The sequence below is a fragment of the Vanacampus margaritifer genome, chromosome 4, assembly GCF_051991255.1.
Source record: "Vanacampus margaritifer isolate UIUO_Vmar chromosome 4, RoL_Vmar_1.0, whole genome shotgun sequence".
Classification (NCBI taxonomy): Eukaryota; Metazoa; Chordata; class Actinopteri; order Syngnathiformes; family Syngnathidae; genus Vanacampus; species Vanacampus margaritifer.
In genome coordinates this window covers 3,876,806-3,895,776 of record NC_135435.1, presented here as the reverse complement: position 1 = coordinate 3,895,776, position 18,971 = coordinate 3,876,806, and the positions used below count along the sequence as shown (strand labels likewise).

Sequence of the window (18,971 nt, the reverse complement as noted above, 5' to 3'; positions counted from 1 at the left end):
ACCCGGTGGGTTGTAGGTGATGTCTGGTCGGTGCTGGATTTCACATTCCTTTCTTTTCTGTGATCCTTCCTTCGGTCTCCTGACAACCTCACGACTGGCTGGATTCTGAAGTATTCGGTTTATGTGAACGGTATGGGATTTTTAATAGGTTTTAGGTGAATTAATTAGTACACTCACACGCACGCACACATGCATACACACACGCACATGCACATACTCACTCACATACTGAAGCACATACAAAAAACAAAAGCAAAAAATTTATGTGATTACCAAGTCTCATGGCCACCACTTTAGTTGCATTTTTTTAATCACAGTTTAAAACAGCAATAGGTCAGTAATTTGTAGGGTCAGTTTTCATATTTCCCTTTCTTTGGAATTAAGCAAATATTTGAATCATAGAGAGAATTAGGAAGCCTCTTATATTTTATTGATTCATTCACCATTCGCATTGAGAGGAATCACATATTTCTGAAAACCCTTATAAAATTCACAGCCAAACCCACCTGGCCCTTACAAGATCTACCTCTTGAATTGGAGAATCAAGTTCATCTCTTGAACTGATGTCGAATTGAGTAATATTTAAATTATTGTAGAAATCTCTAATTTCAGTTACAGTAACAGTACTCTTACTTGCATAAAGTTCTTCATATAAGTCTCTAAAACAACAATTTATTTCTTCTAAATTAGTAACCAAATTCCCTGATTTTGAATTAATTTGATCTATAGTACGTTTTCTTGTTCATTTCTAAGTTGAATTGCTAACAAATTTTCAGGTTTTTCTCCAAGTTCAAAATGTTTCTGTTTAAGTTTAAGCAAAAGGTTACTGATACGTTTATCTATAATAGTATTATATTCAAGTTTAAGCTTTAGGATTTTGTTGTAATCAGATTGTGAAATGGAAGTTCTATATGCTTCTTCCAGCGTGTTTGTTCAGTTTCTCTAATTCGGGTATTAGGTTTTTGTTTCTTACATGATTCGAATGAAATAACATAACCCCTCATAAATTACTACCTTGAAAGTCTCCCATAAAATCATATCGGAGACTTCCCCATTGTCACTAGTTAACAAAAACTCATCCATACGCGCAGTCATATACTCCACAAAGGAGTTATCCTCCATTAGAAGAGGATTAAAACTCCATCGTTATTTGGATTTAGACAAAATGTGATTTAACTGCAATGAAATTGGACCATGGTCCGATATCAGAATGTTGTGGTATGTGAAGCTTGTTATATTGGCAAGCAATTCAACTGACATTAAAAAGAAATCAATCTTGGTGTATGACCTATGAACATGAGAATAAAAAGAAAAATCTTTGTTTGTAGGATGTTGCACGACCGATTCCCCTCACATTCCACGAAACTATAGTTAAGCTACTGCCGCTGTGCATATTAATATTCAAAGTTGACATTGTGACTGAAATAAGAAATATAACACTTAAATCAAAAACATAAATAAAAACATTTGACCTCCAATAAAACGGTCGAACAGCACACATATAAACATACACACAAACATACACAACTATACACCCACCCACCTGCATTGTACTTCCCCCATAGAAGCACAGCAATCCCTTCAAACTTGGATGCACTAACTAACAAGCTAAACAACACAAGGAGGACTTCACTCATACTCCATTGTCCGCCATGATATGACTCAAAATTGTTGTCTCTTGTACAAAAAATAAATATGTAAATAAACAATACAAAAAACCACAAACACACACACACAAAACCTCTTAGTTTGTGAAACTAAACAAAAAAGTCAAAAATATGGCATGAACCGCCCTTAAGGCTACGTTCACACTGCAGAGCGTGATGCCCAATTCGGATTTTTTGTTAAATCCGATCTTTTTATGGACCGTTCACATTACAAAAACAAATGCGACATCTAATGTGAACGCCACGCGCCCGTGATGCGACTCACATGCGCAAAGAGCACACATCAAATGACATACAGTACACCCAAAATGAAGTCACGTTGCGATGTTCACGGAAGTAAATATTGTCCCAACTCGCACTGTTTCAGCTCCAGTCAAGCCGCTGAGGCAAGTGAGTTTTATCAGTGTCATGTGCAAATTTAGCTGTGCCAACGCACGCTACAGATTGGTGGTCTGGTCGTAGGAGTTCGATTCAAATGTCTTGTCTGCATTCATTATGCAAATTCAGCTGTGCCCGCGCTCCTGGTTAGTGGACAGTTTTCACGCTCGCTCCCGGTTGGTTGCTATCCTCGGCTTCCTTGTGCGTCAGTTTTACAAACAGCAACAGAAATACGTTGGACTTATTTTTTCATCTCATGTCGCCAGAGTAGCGAGGTTGGAAGAGGTAATTTGGGGGAAATGAGGGGACACTCCTCAACCTCCTCATTTCATTGAGAAGTCTACCGAAGAAGCGTCATCGCCTTTCGTGGTGAACCGTCTGCAGGGCTGAATGTCAACTTTATGTTTCATATTTCAAGTGTGATTAAATTAAAGACAAATAAAAATTCAACACTTACTCAAAACAGCTTTGTATATATTCACAGACGTGTCAGTAGTCTCCCTTCCAAGCACTCTCTCCTGCCCGCCCGCGCAGAGTGTACATCACGCTTTTGATGACGTATGAATCGGATGCGTGCGGATGAGCGTTCACAGTGCAGATGCATCGCATACATATCCAATATATATTCACATACGAATGATGCCCGGGTGTGGAAAGATCGGAATTGTACCGTTCACACTGCATGAAAAAAACTTGTGAAAAATCGGAATTGAGCTGCAGTGTCAACGCAGCCTAAGATGCAAGTAAAGATAACCGTCTTTTAGGACACCTTCAAGTCAGAATTAAAGAATGTAATTGCTTCATTTGGTGTAGCGCACTGTGATATGAGTGGCTCATCCACTTCAACACACGTTCATGGGGCCGGCCCTCTCCTGTTTAGAAAGTTAGACCATTGAACTTGACTTTGTATTATACGTATGTTTATAACAAAATTACCTTAGACACATAAAAATGTAGCCGCAAGGGGGCACAAGCCAGTGTCTTCTTGTGCTGGTCCCTTGCCCGAATAAATACAGAGGGTTGTGTCAGGAAAGGCATCCGACGTAAAAACTGGCCAAATCAAACATGCAAATCAAATATATGACTTCCATACTGGATTGGTCGAGGCCCGGGTTAATGACAGCCATCTGTGCTGTTGACTTACAGGGTGCCGGTAGAAACTGGACTACTGTTGGTCGAAGAAGGAGAGGAGGAAGGTGTGTTTGTAGGAGGAAAGAGAAGAGGAACACCAAGAGTCTAGGACTAAGAGTAGGGACTTTGAATGTTGGAACTATGACAGGAAAAGGTAGAGCTCTGGTTAACATGATGCAGAGGAGGTAGGTGGACATATTTTGTGTTCAGGAAACCAGGTGGAAAGGGAGCAAAGCTAGAAGTTTAGGACCAGGGTTTAAGTTATTCTATCATGCTGTAGATAGGAAGAGAAATGGAGTAGGAGTTAACGTGAAGGAGAAGTTTGTTAGGAACGTCCTGGAGGTAAAAGAGTGTCAGATAGAGTGATGAGCCAGAAGCTACGAATCAAAGGTGTGATGATCAATGTTGTTAGTGGGTATGTGCCACAGGTAGCAGGTGAGCTGGAGGAGAAGGAAAACTTCGGGTTGGACCTTGATGATGTCACGGTGTGGTCACGGAGCGGCGTGGTGTCTGTCGGCGTGTGAGGTGGAGGACCCAAAATGCAGCGAGGCAGGAGAACCACAGCAGGAGTGCAGGCGAGACTGGCGTGCTTTTTTTACAAAACACACTAACCAGTGTACTGGTTAATGCTAAACAAAACAAGGAACTGAAAAGATACAAAATCAAAGTGACAGACAAGACTCCGGGGGTGACCGTGACAAGCGACAATGATCCCACACGGACTGATCACCACCCGGGAACTAAATGCACCCACACTAATTGGGTAACTAGCCACACCTGGGGCCAGGCACAAGTGGCTGAGGGCCTGGATTGGTCAACCCGCGGAAGGGCAGGAACCCACTCAGGGCCCTCAACCAAAGCCAGATCTCCCCAGACATGACAGATGAAATGATGCAGAGCATCCCTAGAAGTGAGAGAGTTGTCATTGGTGCAGACTTCAATGGACACATTGGTGCAGGAAATAGAGGTGATGAGGAGGTGATGGGCAAGTTTGGTATCCAGGAGAGGAATGCAGAAGGAGAGATGGTGGTTGACTTTGCAAAAAGAATGGAAATGGCTGTCGTGAATACTTTCTTCCAGAAGAGGCAGGAACATAAGGTGACCTACAAGAGTGAAGGTAGGAGTACACAGGTAGACTACATCTTGTGTAGATGGTGTAATCTGAAGGAGATCAGCGACTGCAAAGTAGTGGTAGGTGAGAGTGTAGCCAGACAGCATAGGATGGTAGTGTGTAGGATAACTGGTGGCGAGGAAGACAAAGATGGCAAAGGCAGAGCAGAGGACGAAATGGTGGAAACTGAAAAAAGAAGAGTGTTGCATAACTTTCAGGAAGGAGTTGAGACAGGTTCTGGATGGTCAGGAGGTGCTTCCAGATGACTGGACAACTACAGCAAATGTGATCAGGGAGACCGGTACGACAGTCTTTGGTGTGTCATCTGGAAGGAAAGGAGATAAGGAAACTTGGTGGTGGAATGAGGAGGTGCAGAAGTGGATCCAGAGAAAGAGGTAAGCTAAGAAGAAGTGGGACACAGAGGAATGAAGAAAGTAGACAGGAGTACAAGGAAATGCAGCGTAGTATGAAAGTATAAGTGGCAAAGGCCGAACAAGGGGTTTATGATGACTTGTATGCTAGGTTGGATAGTAAGGAGGGAGAGACTGATCAATACAGGTTGGCAAGGAAAAGAGACAGAGATGGGATAGATGTGCAACAGGTTAGGGTAATAAAGGAGAGGGATGTAAGTGTATTGACAGATGCCAGTAGTGTGATGGGAAAATGGAAAGAGTACTTTGATGAATGAGGAAAACGAGAGAGAACAAAGAGTAGAAGATGTGACTGTTGTGGACCAAGAAGTTGCAAAGATTAGTAAGTGAGAAGTGTATTGAGAAGGATGAAGTGTGGAAAGGCACTCGTCCTGATGATATACCTGTGGAAGTACAGACGTGTCTAGGAGAGGTAGCAGTAGAATTTCTGACTGGGTTGTTCAACAGGAGCTTAGTGAAAAGATGCCTGAGGAATTGAGGAGAAGTGTGCTGCAGCCCATTTTTAAGAACAAGGAAGACGTACAGAGTTGTAGGATTTAGAGAGGAATAAAGCTAATGAGCCTCACAATGAAGCTATAGGAATAGAATTGTTGAAGCTAGACTGAGGGCACAGGTGAACATTTGTGAGCAGCAGTATAGTTTCATGCCAAAAAAAAGAGTACCACAGATGCAGTATTTGCTTTAGGATGTTGATAGAGAAGTACAGAGAAGGTCAGAAGGAGCTTCATTGTGTATTTGTAGATCTGGAGAAAGCTTACGACAGGGTGCCCAGAGAGGAACTGTGGTTTTGTTTGAGGAAGTCTGGAGTGGCAGAGAAGTATGTTTAAGTGGTGCAGGACATGTATGATGACTGTAAGACAGTGGTGAGGTGTGCTGTAGGTGTGACAGGAGTTCAAAGTGGAGGTGGGACTACATCAGGGATCAGCTCTGAGCCTCTTCTTGTTCGCTATGGTAACGGACAGGATGACAGATGAGGGTAGACAGGAATCTCCATGGACTATGATGTTTGCAGATGACATTGTGATCTGTAGTGAGAGCAGGGAACAGGTGGAGGAGAAGCTAGAGGTGTGGAGGTTTGCCCTGGAAAGGAGGGGAATGAAGGTTAGTTGTAGCAAGACGGATTATCTGTGTGTGAATGGGAGGGACCCAAGTGGAAGAGTGAGGTTACAAGGAGAAGAGACCAAGAAGGTGGAGGAGTTTAAGTATTTAGGGTCAACAGTCCTGAGCAATAGAGAGTGTGGAAAAGAAGTGATGAAGCGTGTGCAGGCAGGCTGGAACGGGTGGAGAAAAGTGTCAGATGTGATGTGTGATAGAAGAGTTTCAGCTAAAATGAAAGGAAAGGTTTATAAAATTGTGGTGAGACCAGCGATGTTGTTTGGTCTGGAGACAGTGCCACTGAGGAAAAGACAGGAGGCAGAACTGGAGGTGGCAGAGATGAAGATGCTGAGGTTCTCTTTGGGAGTAACCAGGTTGGAGAGAATCAGGAATGAGTGCATCAGAGGGACAGCGCATGTTAGAGGCTTTAGAGATAAAATCAGAGAGGCCAGACTGAAATGGTTTGGACATGTCCAGAGGAGAGATAGTGAGTATATTGGCAGAAGGATGCTGAGTTTCCAAATGCCAGGAAGGAGGTCTAGAGGAAGACCAAAGAGGAGGTCTTTGGATGTAGTTAAAGAGGACATGAAGGTAGTTGGTTTGGGAGCAGAGGATGCAGAGGACCGTAGGGTTAGATTGAGGCAACTGATTGACTGTGGCGACCCCTGAAGGGAAAAGCCAAAAGGAAAAGAAGAAGGCCTTACAAACATAATTGGTATTTATTTGAATATTATTATTCTTGACAAAATAAGATTTTATAAATTATTAGCCTGCATACTGTTTAACAGCGCCATCTGGTGGGGCCCAGCCCCGCTGGCCCCAAATGCAGAGACGTCACTGAAAATAATTATAATCATAATGGCATTTTATGTGTCTTTGTGTCATGAACTATATTCAGGAGTTTCACATTATGTTCACTGTAAACTGCAAAACAGCAAGCTAACTATTACAGTCCCATTCCATAATGCCAGAATTTCTGAGGAAAGCTTCAGCGACAGGCAAAGAGTTTGTCTGGTCTCCAAGTGAAGTGCCACTGCTCTGCTGGATGAAATGCTGCAAGTTACATTGTCTCAGCTCCTTCTTCAGCTCCTCAATTGTCTCCCATTTGCCCTAAGGAATGATGCATATAACAATTGCAAAAAAATTTACATTCATAAAAATCTTGCTGAATATGTTGATCTGCAGAGAAAAAGAAAATCCATACCTTAAACCTGTCCTCTGTAGTTTGCATCTCTTTCAAATTCCTTGACAATGATTCATCGAGTTCCTCGCTCTGCAGCATGCAATGGCTGAATTCCCATTTCAGAGTCCTCAAGATCTCTTCAGAGTGCTGAGGGTCCACCTGAGCGGTTTCAAGTTGTATGTTGTGCTCTAGATTTGAAGAATGGTCCAAAAGTTCTTTGATTCGATAACTATTATCAAGTACTGATGTCTCGATCTGGTGTAGACCACTCTGCAATTCTGTTGTGGTGCATGAAGACAGTATTTTGTTTTAAGATGGTCCAAAAGTACACACATTTCCTACAATATAAATATTATCTTACCTTGTTCTCTGTCTATTTGTTTCTGTAACCTTTCTCTCCATAGCTGATTCTGCATTAGCTCTGCCTCATTATTTTCGAACCATTGTTTCAATCTGTCTAGTTCTTCTGCAGAGCCCAAATTCTTTCCAGAAATTGTAGCAGACACCATTTCCTGTTCCCACCACTCTGTCTCATCCTCCAGATCTTTAAGATGAAGCTGCAAGTCTTTCAGTGTCCTCTGTTGCTGCAGAATCTGCCTAAATATCTCCTCCTTGGAGGAGGAGTACGAAGTCCCATTTACCTTTGGTGTGTAGTGAGGATCAAGAAAATTTACAAGGGAAGGGTTCAGTTCACGTGAGGCCCTGGAAGCCTGACTGGATGTAGTCCTTCTGGATACTTCTGGCGCACCAAGACTGAAAGTGTGAGTCTTGTCTGCCTCGCTGTGTTGCAGGGACTCTGACTCTTGCGAATTGAGCAGAGCAGGATGAATGACTCGGGATGTTTTCTCATCGGGCTGGGACCAGTCCGTCGCAGAATGAACTGGACCTCAGCAGCCAGCTGTTCGAGCTTATTTAGATGCTGCAGCGGATGTTCATCAGCACCCAGCTGTCTCTCTGTACCCCGCAATTTCAAGATTAGAATGTAACAACCAGTTTGCCCTGCGTAATAGAAATTAGGTTAATGTAAGCCACAAATGCATACATACATAAACTAATCCAAAAATATAAACACAACACTTTGTGAGCTGGAATTGAAGGTCTAAAACTTGTCATGGTTTGGGCGCGCTTCCCGCTCCAAAAATTGCATGGGAAGTCAGTAGTCAGGTTTCCATCCAATTGTTTCAAATTTTTAAAGCAAATTTACTGAAAATGTGCAAAATGGACATGCGACTTATGCCCGTTTCCATCTGTTGTTCTTTTGCAAATATTGAGAGGGGACTCCGCCGCTGTAGGTGGCGGTATACACCATAGATCTCCACCATCTTTTCACAGATATGTTTATATCATTTACAAACTTGCTCCAGAAATACAAAATAAAAAACAGTTTTTTTTTACATTATCTGCAAGTTAAAAATATGATAAACAAATTCCAACACTTCGGGGTACGCTCCAACCGCCTGCTTTAGCTAGAGATATTACAAAGCTCCGACAACAACGAAACTCTCAAAAATATATGTTACTTTCGTATACAGATAAAATGTATTTACCCATTTCAAAATGGGAGAATGACTTGTCTATAGCTTCGGAATTTGACTTTTGGACTCAAGTTTGTGAAAACGTATTTAAAAAGACAAAACACACAAATTTACAACTTACCCAATATAAAATTATTCATAGAACATATATTACTCAGTATATGATGAAGAAAATGGGACTCTCAGACTCTGACATTTATTTTCATGCTTTATGGTTATGCACACACACACACTGGTTATGTATTTCTGGACTAAAGTCTTAGAAAAACTTTCCGCTCTCTTGGACTGTAGGATCTCTTTATCTCCAAACTTTTGTTTGCTAGATGACCTAACAACAACTGACTTAGCACGTAAATTATTTCAATCTACACCAGAGGTGGGCAATCTTGGTCCTCGGGGGCCAGAGTCCTGCAGGTTTTGGAGGTTTCTCAATTCTAACACAAGCTGATTCCAATAAACGGGATTGTTGCTGATGAGCTGATCATATATCAGCTGTGTTGGAGAACGGAAACATCCAAAACCTGCAGGACTTCGGCCCTCGATGCCCACCTCTGATCTACACGCTAAAAAACTATTCTTGTTAACTGGAAAAATAAACAAACTCTGAATATCGATAATGGTCTAACCTTCTCATAAATCACATTTTAATGGAAAAAATATCTGCCTTGAATAAAATCCAAATACTAAAATGTATACAAACATGGTCTACGTATATAGAATTTTTTAATCTAAATCTGGTCACTTAATTCTGCTTGTTAGTGGGAGACACCACATCTCAATAACTTATATTGCTGTTTCTGTATTTGGCAAATTGTAACTAATGGTTGTGCTTTTATAGGCAGGAACCCAGTTGCTGCCAGCAGGATCGAGTAGACCACATCAAATGACACCTTTCACCAACTCCTCAAGATTCACTTCCAATGGGCACTAATGGGCATTGAGCCTCCTGGCACCTCGGGCAGGCCCCAGTCTCCAGGGGGCGAGCCCTATCGCCCCGCCGTGCTGTCTACATCTGCCCGCTGGGGTCCCGTTGGGGTGTGGGGGTGTGGGGGGTGTTTGGTGGTGCAGTGGGCGGGTGCGCCTCCTGCCCCTGCCTCTGCCGGGTTGGGAAAGGCCCCGCTGGTCGCTTCTCTTAACTCACTGCACTAGTTTTGCACATTACAATTTATTAATAGACACATAAAGCACATAACACACACTTTTTTTTAGGGGGGTAGGCCTGAGACACCGTCTTCGCCCTACAACTCCCCTCCAATTTTAATGCACCCCACAACTAGGAGTGGCGGGTGTGTCGGGTTGGAGAGCCATTGGTTGGGCAGATCGCAGTATTAAGCAGTGCTGCAGTCCCCCCATCTGTATCCCCGCTGCGCCACGACGCCCCCCCCCCCCCATTTTTTTTTTTTATGCACCACATACACTCACCGACACGTCTGGCAAGCAGGTGGATCGGAGTGGGGGGGATATCATTTCCCTCTGCTCCATCTCACCTGCTCCCAATTTTAATGCACCACACACACACACACACACACACACACGCACACACACACACACACACACACACACACACACACGTATATACACTGGGTGGGGTCACATCCATGGTGTAGGGGTAGAGTTTGCCAGTCGGCGAGCTGGCAAATTCAGTAACAGGATTAGCTTTCACTAAGTACGCTGGCATGACGAACGGGGCCTTTCCCCGCCGGGCCTGGGTCTCCCGGTGCGCCCATCTCTCCTTCTGCCCACAGTCTTCCACCCCACCACGCGGCTGGAGGTGGGCATGGGTGCTGTCCGGCCCCTTTCCGGCACCGATGCCTGGGTATGGGGGGGTCCCCGGGGATTGGGCATCGGGGTTTGAGGGGTTGGCGGAAGTGGGGTAGGGGGGCTTGGTGGGGGGGAAGGTGGTACGAGTGGGGGGGGGGGTGTTTGGTCTCTTGGGTCTCCCTAATTGGTTTGAATCTAGATGTTTCTGAGGTTGGTGAAAGATTCTGGTTGGTAACCCGGTGGGTAGTAGGTGATGTCTGGCCGGTGCTGTGGTTCACTTTTCTTTCTTTTCTTTGATCCTTCCTCGGGTCTTCACGATTCCAGCGGGATTCTGAAGTATTCAGTTTAAGTGAATGGTTTTAATAGGTTTTAGGTGAATTAATGACCACACACTCACACGCACGCACATATGCACACACACACCCGCACACACACATACAAAAAGAAAAGAAAAAGAAAAAAAAGAGAGTGCAATGATGATGACATGTCGAATTGGTAAGATTACTGAATGAACAATACTGAGCTCTCTCAGAAGGAAAAAAAAGTATGCAACCATAGAGATGTGATCCAACAATAATTTAAAAGAAGAAGAACAGGAAGCGACTGCGCCATGCGGTGACGTCGTATGAGTTTGCTTTTGTAATTGTTGATAAACCGTAGCGTTTCTTTGCTGTTTTCCATCTAAATTAGCATTAATATTCACTTCTTTAATTAATTCCAAAAAGATTTCTGTTTCGTCCACCCCCCAAATATACCTTACTTTATCGTTTTACATTGCTTTGGGACTACAAACGTACGAGTGACGTAATATGTAAATGTGTGACGTGTATCCGGTCTTGCCAGCGGTTATTCGCAAAACCTGTTTTCCTAGCCAAAATTCGCAATCCTTATTTTCGATACGCTTCAAAACCCACTCCCTCTTTTTTGAATTTCTAGTATTTCTATTCAGTTTTATTTTCGCATTTCCTGAAAATTGGAATTAAAATGGATGGATGGAACCCCAACTAGTGAGTAAAATGAATTGAATAAAAGTTATGCAAAGGAGAAAAGGACTTAAAATATAAACATATCCCAACCCTAATTTCTTGAGAAGAGTACTCTTTTTGATACAACAGCTCCTCAACATACGCAATTGATAGTATGCATGTTTCTGGAGTAAACCAGCTCCCCACAGTTTACAGAACAAAAATGGATGTTGGACTTGTTTTTGAAATGTTCTTTTAAATGAAACACAACATATAAAATATATTAACTGACATTAACTTAATATAGAATGTTTGTTTTCTGACTACAGTATATATTGCTTTTCTGTACCATGTTATAAAATCATACATTAACATACACATCAGAAAATTGCGCTTGAACCACAAAATAATAATAATAATACATGTACAATTCTGCGTATGGGTGAAGTGCAGCCACATCATATAAAACAGTACTTAACAAAACAAATTGATTTTAGCATTTTTTTGTCTCTGCATTTTTACATCTTTGTTTGCTGAAAAACAATCTTATGTCCATGATGCTCCATGAGGCTGCTTTTTGCTGATGCTTGCTAAAAACTGTAACAAAATTTCAAAAAATAATAACTTTGAAATATCGCAAGCATTTTCTTGTTACCAAACCCCTTCCCTAAACCCACTATCTTGAACAATAGTCCAACAAACTATTATTCTTGACTTCTGATTTAAATATTAGTTACCCATCAGTTTGTTGGGTAGTGTATATGTAATAAAGCTGTAGTATGAGTACAAGTCCGGACTCGACACGATTTTTTGTTGTCTCTGACTTGACACGGATTCCTCGGCATTTGACTCGGACTTGCCTCAGACTCATTTGGACTCGCAAAATATTTCCAACTACATTTTTATTTCTGAAAAGTAACATCTCCTTCAAAAGATAATTTTTTTTCAAGATTATCAAAATAGACCAGCATTGACATTGGCTCCTCAATAACCATGGCTACCGGGCTGCAAGCCATCTGATTGTGGACCGCTTGCGCCGAAAAACTCAGTCTTTTTCTTTTAGTCATGTCAGCCAACAGCGGGGCTATAAAATTTGGCTTTACCAACCATCGAGAACTACCGTTAGCCACAACATCTTAAAAACAAACAAACAAACCGAGATGAACCAACCTGCAGATTCTGTACGAATGCAATTTTAGACATATACGGCACCATGTCATACTTAAGATGCCGCCCACTGATATTCGTTCGGAGGCAAGCTCCATGTCTGTCCATCCATTATTATTTTTGTATTTATTGTATTTTACGGAAAGAAAATAACACATTCCCACCCGTTCTGCTCTCACCGTTCAATAAAGAAACATGCTTTCGAAATTGTTTTTGTTATTTATCTGCACACTTTTTATAAAGCAAAGGGTTACATGCCATCTTAGAACAACAACAACATACTGAAATCTCTCTAATTTTGTGTTTATGAATGTAGTATTTTTCTGTCTTAAGCTTTACTCTTGCTCTCATCTGGACTTGGACTCGGAACGTGTGAACTCAGACTTGACTTAGACTCTGACGTTTGTGACACAAACTTGCCTTGGACTCAATAAAGGTGGATTTGACTACAGCCCTGGTATGTAAAAATATGAAGAGGTACATTTATAAGGTTTCAGTCATAATGGCCATCCGAGGGAAACCATGACTACAAAGTACAATGCGGCCCGTGACAAAAATTTGTTTGATGCCCTTGTTGTATGGAATCGATTTGGTACACTGAATTTGTGTCTAATTGATTTGTAATCATATTAATTTGTAATCATATTAAAAATATATTCACAGCAGGGTTTTTCCTGGCTCAAATTGAGGCAGAGGTGGTACCACCCTGACATAATGGGCAACTACCGATACCAGGTATCGGTGCCAATACAGTCTTATTTGAAGGTATTGGTACTCACGGCGGTGACCGATACCATTAACGGCCGCCCTTCTGCAGTCTTTTTATGATTAATTTCATGCAATGTTAAGGAAAGATTATATATTGGGATATAAAGGTCTTTCTTTAAAATCATCTGTAATTTTTGGGTCGGGAATTTTATTTACTAGAGGTATTGGTATCTGGTATCAGTATCGGTGACTACTCAAGAGTTCATCCTTAATCCTGACTATGCGCCATGGCGTGCATGTATTCTGTAAATTAATTGTCTCGCTTTCATTTTTTGCAGCCAACATATAATACTATAATGATGATGATAATGATGATGATAATGATGATAATAATAATAATAGTTCCAATAAGAATGTTGGAAACTATTATATAGTGATAACTATTATCACGTTAAAGCATTCATTCATTAAAACGGTTCTGCCGTAACATTTCACAAGTGGGAAGTATCGGCCACTGTTTTTTCCAGGATTCAAAATATGAATTTCCGTTGCACGATATGGCAACGTTTTAAAGTATAGCCCATGAAATGCACGTAAGCTTTGACATATAGATGAAAAATGTATTTCCAGGTTTAACCAGCATGACAACGAGACACCCGACAGCCAGCCAGCATCATGTCAAATATGCACAATATATATACAGACTACAAACATTTCGCATTTCCACCGTGGATGAAATATTGCCGTCCTGACACTACAGGCACGTGAAGCTCACCGCGAGTGCTCAAATGGAACACACCCTCACTCACCGGGCAGCTGAAAGCTTCCTGCGGTTTCTAAAGCCGCCATACTCAAAGCTGGAGCCATGACCATGGGCCGGCCAAGCAGAAGCCCCATGCTGCGGCTAGCTTGAGCGCTTATTTAAGTGGATGGCCCGGTGTTGTGCGGTCTGCCACGACTCGCAATTTTTTTTTTAATACAATCTTTAAAAAGTCATCCACTAGTACATACTAAATTGTAAATATTGTTCAGCGATGTTGTAAAACACTATTATATTTATTGTATATACTGTGTTTTTATGACTTTGGCGATGGCTGGAGCGCGCCACCTCTACCTCAAAAGCAGGAAATGGCCGTGTGCAACAGTTGCTCCGTGATCTGTTTCTTCTTCGGTATGATAAAGAAAAAAAAAGTTTCTTCTTCGGTTGTTGTTCAAGTCTTTCCGGTACACTGCTGTTCATACAGCGCCTCCATAATGGTGCAATGCTGCAACTACATTTAAAATACGTTGCTGCCAAACTGGAGCGCTGCGGCTGTGTTGAGCGATATTAGTCGCTCAGGCTGGAGGCAGCAAGCAACTTAGGTGGTGGCAACCGCCTTCAAATTTTCTACATAGGAAAAACCCTGCACTGTAGCACCCAGACCCTTACACGTTGCTGTAAGAACACGTCTGCATGGTAATGATTATTTGGATAGTTGCTCAAGAAAACAAATTTGACTAACATTTTTGGTTCCGTTTCAAGGTGTAAAGCAGGGGTGGCGAGGTTCGGTCATCGAGAGCCACTATCCAGCCTGTTTTAATTGTCTCCCTCCTTCAGCGCAGCTCATCAGCAAGCTTTGCAGAAGCCTGAGATCCTGATCCAGGTGTCTTAGTGCAAAGAAACATGGAGGCTCTCGAGGACCGAACTTGGCCACCCCTGGTGTAAAGTGTGACAAAACTGCTTACCAATTGCTTGCGCAAGAGAAATGACAACATCCTGACAAGAAGTGGTGTGGGATACTCCACACACCACTCGGGCCACACCGTCCACCCACACCTTCATCTCCATCGCTGACACGCAGCACCATAGGAAGCTAGGAGAACAGACCGACAGTCAAGGTCAGTGACTTAAACAGCACTTTAGCAAAATGCAGCCTTCCATCCTTTTTCTACACCATATCACAATTCACATATAGACAAAATAAACTACTTACTCTCATAAGTACACCATCACGGAGTGTAAAGTGAATCATTACACAATCAGTAAAAGTCAGTCATATATGATATGCCAAGGATGGGCAACTTAATTGCTGTAAGGGGAAATTGTTTTTCATTGGTGATTCTCTAGGACCATGCGCTTATGACAAAATGCTATTTTAAATAAAATGTGCATACTGTCCGTGCAAAATACGCTCTTAATATTATTGTATTTTTGACAATACATTTTTCAATGCATGTATGAAGGTCCACTATCCTAACCCAACAAGTCGAGTGTTTGAAGCTAACAACAACATGAGCATCATCTGAAAATGTTCCCCAGTGCTAAGGGCTCTCTTGCATATAAAGTTAACACAAAGACAGAAAACCAATATTAAGCACAAGAATTCATTTTGTGCATTTTTTTCTTCTTTACAAAAATCAACTTACTCAAAATGTTAATGTTATTTAAGTATTATGTTTGTCCTGCATATGATTCCAAATCCTCCAAAAAAATATTGGGCCTTCATGTTGTAGTATAGAGAGCAGTATAAGACTGTGTAAATGCTACAAAGCCATATCTGCAATCTTGTGGTGATTGGTTATATTACAACTTAAGAATTACACTTGAACCCTGCACATTAGCAGTTTAGCACTTTTTTCTTTCTTTTTTTCAATATCTTTTCACAATTTGGATTTTTCACGTTTTTTCTGAGATTTAGTCCCCATGTTCCTCCATTTTTCATGCAAAACGTACATGAAATATTATTGCGTTTTTTTGATAGTAGGCCACAAGTTGCCCATCTGTGCATTGGATCATCAGTGATCTAAGCAAAAGTCAATCATATGTGATATGCAATCCATACATTCAAACATAAAAATCTATAACACTGTCCTTTTATCATTTTGATTTGTATTGCTGGATGAGGATGAGTGCTTGAAGAACAACAAGTCATGTTGAGCATTATATAATGAAACAAACCATTATCTGAACATTCTGTTTAAATCCAACAAAAGGAATTTGAGTTCTTACCGGGCAAGTTTATCTTTCATACATGAGAACAGATGTTACTGTGTTGGGGTTTTGTCTCTATGTACACGTTTGAAGGAGGCAGGAATGTAGCAGAACACGGCGACATTCCTGATTGACTCAGACTGCATACTCCATTTACAATATTCAAAACATCCTCGGTAGCATCAGAACATTCCAGAAAAGAGAATACAGTATTTGGAAGTTCTCTGAAATTATCGTGAGAATGATAAATCCATTTTTGATTGATTGCTTTCATTAACAAATTGTAATTATTCCATTTTGCTATGCGATTCAATTTGTCGTTCAATTCTCTCTGGTTGTTACTTTAAATTTGGTTCTTAATGATTGTAATCTGACTGATTTTTCTACCAAGGATGGGATTGCTGTTAATGGGTGTGGCACATTTACAGTATTTTTGTCACTTAAAGAAAAAAGTTTTCAGCTACCAAACGTGATGTTTAAAAACAATCAATACCAACTGCTACTAAAGTGTACACTTACCTCTTAGTTAAAGTCTCTTGATCTTTGATACGCCCGATTCTGTACCTGGAGTTGTGTGGTTAAGTTTGTGAATGTGCAAAGCAGGCCTCACATATTCACCTACGGACTCACTCCAGTTTAGGAAGAGAAATGAAGTGCAGGAATGTGGACCGGTTAGGTGTTTTGTGATAAAAAGTGATGTAATTTGTGGGAGGAACCTTTGTGTATGTACTGCTTAAAGTTTTGCTATTTCAACTGAAATGTTCTTGTTTTTGTAAATCACACAGGTATTTGAATTTTACCAGACCATGAAAATTCACGCACTAACAAATGTTAATGAAAACATTTTGTTTTCACCTACTTGGTGTGTGTGTTAAGGTTGCCCCCCAAGTACAGTGGTAAACAAAGATAAGCACGCACATACCACAAACTTGTACAAACATCATGGGGAGGAGTGAGTCAGTATGTTGAACCGTTGCTGTACTAATAATGGCATTATATAATAATGGCTTTAAAAAACAACAACAATCCAAGTTTTTTTTTAAAATAAAACACAACATTGTTATTAATAAAATAACAGTCATAATAAATGAATGAAATGTATACTTTATTAATATAGGTGGTCAATTAGTGAAATAAATTCCTGAGCCAACAAATAAATATGAAATAAATAAGTGTATTAAGTACAACTCCTACACTATGTTCCCCAGTGAGGTAAATTATATAGAAATATTAAATGTTTAACATTCATATGGCATTCATAAAAAGCATGATACAATATGTAGTGCAACCTTTCACATCCATTTTAATCTGTCCTTCAAAACTGGTATTTTCCTATCTGAAATGAAAACAGCAAAAGTTATTCCAAATTATAAACGTGGAGAGAAACATCTATTTACCTTTTTTTTTTTTTTTTTGGGGGGGGGAGAGCTCAGTATTGATCATTTGACATGTCATCATCATTGTTCTCCCTTTTTTTTTTTTGTATGTGTGTTTGTGCGTGTGTGTGTGTGTGTGTGCGTGCATGCGTGCGTGCGTGCGTGTAAAAAAAAAAAAAAATAATTCCCATACTGTTCACCTAAACCGAACACTTCAAAATCCAGCCAGAGTCGTGGGGACGCCAAGAGACCCGAAGAGGGACCAAAGAAAAGAAAGAAAAGCGAAGCCCAGCACCGACCAGACACCACCCACCGGGCCACTAACCAGAGTCCTTCACCAACCCCAGAGACATCTAAATTCAAACAAATCAGGGAGACCTCAAGGGCCCAAAGGAGAAACTGAGGAAAGGTAGAAAGGACAGACGAAGCAGAGTGAGATCCACAGACACCAGCCTCCACCGAATCAATGACCTGAGGGAGAAACAAATTGTGTCTGAGTTTCGATAGATGCTGGTGTGGTGGATCTGGCATGCATGAAAATCTCCACCAAAGAGGGGAGCCGTCGACCCCCGCCAGGACAGAGCAAGCGCAACACCTCAGGGCCCCCCAGGCCGCCAAAGGAGAGCAAACCCAGGAGCAGGAGCGCCCCCCACCCCAACGCGGCCCGCGCCCCCAACCCAACACAGCAGGACGGGGCACTGCAGGCCCACCAGGCACCCCACCGGCCCACAACCCCCCCCCCCCCCCCCCCCCCGCCATCCACCCCAACCCAGCCCCAACCGCCCCCAGGTCCCCAAATCCCCAGACACCCCCCACCCCGGCACCCCCACCACCACCCCCCCCCCCCCCAACCAAACAATGAAAAATCAAAATAGTTGAAGATAACTTTTGGGGTCCCCCAAGGGTCTGTGCTTGGTCCTAAATTATTCATTATTATTATTCATTTATTCATATTCATGTTAATGATATCTGCTGTGTCTGTATTTTATTTTATTTTTTCAAATTTTGCATCTGGTATGGCATCCGCAAGTATAAAGTCCATATTACACTCTAAAAAAAAATGGGTCAAAAGTAACCCAATTATGGATTAAAAATGGACTGATCCACTTTATGGGTCAATTTGACCCAACTTACTGGGTTGTTTTATACAAAATGACCCAATTTTTTTGTTTGAGTTGTTTTAAACTAAAAGACCAATTTCTTGACTCAAAGTTGGATCAAATTGACCCAAGTAGAGGATCAGTCTATTTTTGACCCATAGTTGGGTTATTTTTGACCCAACTGTTTTTAGAGAGTATGAAAGACACAAATAGACATTTTCTTATAATTCCGAATTCCTATGGGCCATACATACTTTTCGAATTTCTAGTGTTTCCATTCACTTTTATTTTTGCATTTCTTGTAAATTCGAATAAAAATGGATGGAAGTGGATGGAAACTAGGGTGGCCAGGTATTCTGATTTAGGCAGGACAGTCCTAATTTTCACTGTGT

The 18,971-nt window shown here is 41.4% G+C and overlaps 1 pseudogene across 1 annotated transcript; it reads right to left on the bottom strand.

Annotated features, from left to right (window-relative positions):
* Positions 1–2,948: 2,948 nt before the first annotated feature.
* LOC144050878 (ras association domain-containing protein 8-like) lies at positions 2,949–16,756 on the bottom strand (annotated as a pseudogene). Its single transcript, XR_013293962.1, has 5 exons — positions 16,623–16,756; positions 14,858–14,985; positions 7,358–7,995; positions 7,018–7,274; positions 2,949–6,923 (listed from the first exon to the last, which is right to left on the bottom strand). The product of XR_013293962.1 is annotated as a ras association domain-containing protein 8-like (transcript).
* Between the last annotated feature and the right edge of the window lie 2,215 nt (positions 16,757–18,971).